Genomic DNA, 2881 nt, shown 5'->3' on the forward strand with positions numbered 1-2881 from the left:
GGCATGTGGCATTGCTCTTTTCTGCCATGTGGTTGGGGGTGGGTGGTCTCAGGGAGGTGAACACCTTGGTCCGAGGTGTGAGGCCAGAGAGCAGAGGGAGGAGTCTGAGGATATGCCAGGCCTGAGCTATGCATCCTGGTGAGGACTGAAGGTACCTCCAGCCCAGATAATCGGAACCTCAGACTCCAGCTTTCCCGGACCCCATCAGGGGTGACCCTAAGTGGCCAGTACACTTCTACCAGGGCAGGAAGTTGTGAAATCCTCAGGGAGACGAGGTCTTGGTCTAAATGGGGAATGTCTGCCCAACTCAGGCAGGATGGGGTGAGAAGGGAAGGCCCCCAGAGGAGGACTTTGGGAACCCCCACCCCAGGCCAGCCTCTGTTGTCAGCCCTGGAGACCCAATACAGGGGTGATGCTAAATGGCTTCCCCTCACTTTTGCTTCAGGGCTCCCAGGGAGGTGAGTAACTTGTTCTGAGAGGGTGACATCAGGTGAACACAGTCAATCCCATGTGGTCAAAAGACACAGTGGTCTCAGAATCTGCCAAGAGTCAAAGTGAGGACCCTGAGGGAGGATTAATGGCACCCCCAGCCCAGAACACAGACGGGCCCCCACAGAAATCTGCCCCTACTCTGTTGAGAGCCCTGAAAACCTGTGTGGGTTGTCAGGCTGAGGTCCCCTCTCTCATATGTGGATCACTGGTCTCAGGGAGGTGAAGGCCATCATCTGAGGGGGCTGCATTCAGTTCAGCAGGGGCAGGATCCAAGGCCCTGCCAGGAGTCAGGGTCAGGATGGAGGGGACCCTACTCACCCAACACACAAGACCCAGCCCTGCCCTGCCCAACCTGTCAGCCTGGGAAAGACACAGAAAACAGTGGGTGGGTGGCCTCCCCTGGCTTCCTCTTCCAGTGTGTGGTGGAGACAGGGTCTTGGTTTAAGGAGGTGGCCTCAGGTCCACCCTCCCTCCCAGGCCTTGCCAGGCATCAAGGTGAGGACCGAGCAAGCTCCTCCCCCAGGACACATGGACCCCACTGAATCTTACTGTCCTCTCTGGGAGGCCCCGGGCAGATGTGGCCAGATGTGGGGCCCACACACTGCCTTCTGCTCTGGATGAGGAATGTGAGCTCTTATTCTGAGAGCTTTTCAGGACAGCACAGGGTCTGGTCTAGGGCTCTCCAGGCAGAAGATGAGGGCCCTGAGTGAGCACAGTAGAGACCATCCACCTGATGCCAGAGGGAACTGCACTGTGCCCGGCCCCACCCACCCCCTGTCAGCCCTAGAGCCTTGCACTCTGCCGGCCTTCTGCTTCCTCCTTCAGGTGCTGGGGGACAGGCCCACCAGGAGGAGAGGAGTCTTGGGAGACCCCAGAGCATCCCCTAAGGAGAAAGCCTATAGGTTGGTCTTTTTCAGAGCCCCCAGGGTGTGGTTCTTACTGATGCCAGTTACAGGGCCCCTCTCTCCCCAGGCCTGTGGGGCCCCATTCCCAGCTCCTGCCCACATTCCTGCTTGCTTCCCAGCCAGAGCCATCATGCTTCGCCGCCACTGCCACCATCATAGGAGTCAGTGCTGCAGGGTTCAGGAAGCCCTTTGGGGCCCAAAGAGAGGCACAGGGCCTGGTGGGTGCACAGGCTTCTAGGACTCAGGAGGAGGCGGCGGCTGCCTCCTCCTCTACTGTGACCCCAGGCACTCTGGAGGAGGTGCCATCTGCTGCAACACTGAGTCCTCGCCAGAGTCCTCAGGGAGCTCCTCATCCCCCACTGGCCTGGCCTCCAATCCAGGGCGACACTCCAATGAAGGCACCAGCAACCAAGAAGAGGAGGGGCCAAGCATGTCCCAGGACCCGGCAGACCCGGCGTCTGTGCCACGAGAGGCACTAGAGGAGAAGATATCTGATTTGATTCATTTCCTGCTCCTCAAGTATCGAATCAAGGAGCTGATCACCAAGGAAGAAATGCTGGATATTGTCATCAAGGATTACCAAGATCACTTCGCTGAGATCTTCAGAGAAGCCTCCGAGTGCATGCAGCTGGTCTTTGGAGTCGATGTGAAGGAAGTTGATCCCATCGGCCAATGCTACATCCTTGTCACCTCCGTGGGCCTCACCTACTATGAGGAGCTGAATGATGACCAGCGCTTTCCCAGGGTCGGCCTCCTGATCATCGTCCTGGGCTTGATCTTCTTGGAGGGAATTGTGCCCTGGAGGAGGCCATCTGGGAAGAGCTGGGTGTGATGGGGGTGCATGCTGGGACAGAGCATGTAATGTACGGGGAGCCTCGGAAGCTCATCACCCAGGATTGGGTGCAGGAAGGGTACCTGGAGTACCGGGAGGTGCCCAACAGTGATCCTGAATGTTATGAGTTCCTGTGGGGCCCGAGGGCCCATGCTGAAACCAGCAAGATTAAAGTCCTCGAGTATGTGGCCAAGATCAATCAATGGGTGCGATCCCAGATCCTTCCCACTCCTATATGAAGAAGCTTTGAGAGATGAGGAAGAGGGGGCATAAGCAGGAGTTGCAGCGAGGGCCGATGTGGGGGCAGGGCCAGTACACCTCCAGGTCCCCTTCCAGCAGCTCCTCCTGCCCCATGAGAAATGAGTTGTTCTTTACACTGTGTTTGAAGAGATCAGTTAGTGCTTTAAGGTTATGGAGGGCCTAAGTAACTTGGGGAAACTACCAGTGCATAACTTTTTTGTACTGCTGTTACATTTGGGTGACTTAGAAATTGATCTTTGTTTTCCTTTTGGAATTTTACAAATTTTGTTCTATTTCACAGAAGATTTAATTAGCTTCAGCATCTAGGTTGGTGAATGGTATTGACCACACATGGAATTTTGCTTATCAAAATTAAGAGTTTGCTATTTTGTAAAACAAATGGAGAAAACTT

At 55.5% G+C, this 2881-nt stretch overlaps 1 pseudogene; it reads left to right on the plus strand.

Moving 5' to 3' along the window:
- The first annotated feature begins 1185 nt into the window (after positions 1-1185).
- LOC138378841 (melanoma-associated antigen 4-like) lies at positions 1186-2502 on the plus strand (annotated as a pseudogene).
- Positions 2503-2881: the final 379 nt, after the last annotated feature.

The sequence above is a fragment of the Eulemur rufifrons genome, chromosome 30 (assembly GCF_041146395.1).
Source record: "Eulemur rufifrons isolate Redbay chromosome 30, OSU_ERuf_1, whole genome shotgun sequence".
NCBI lineage: Eukaryota > Metazoa > Chordata > Mammalia > Primates > Lemuridae > Eulemur > Eulemur rufifrons.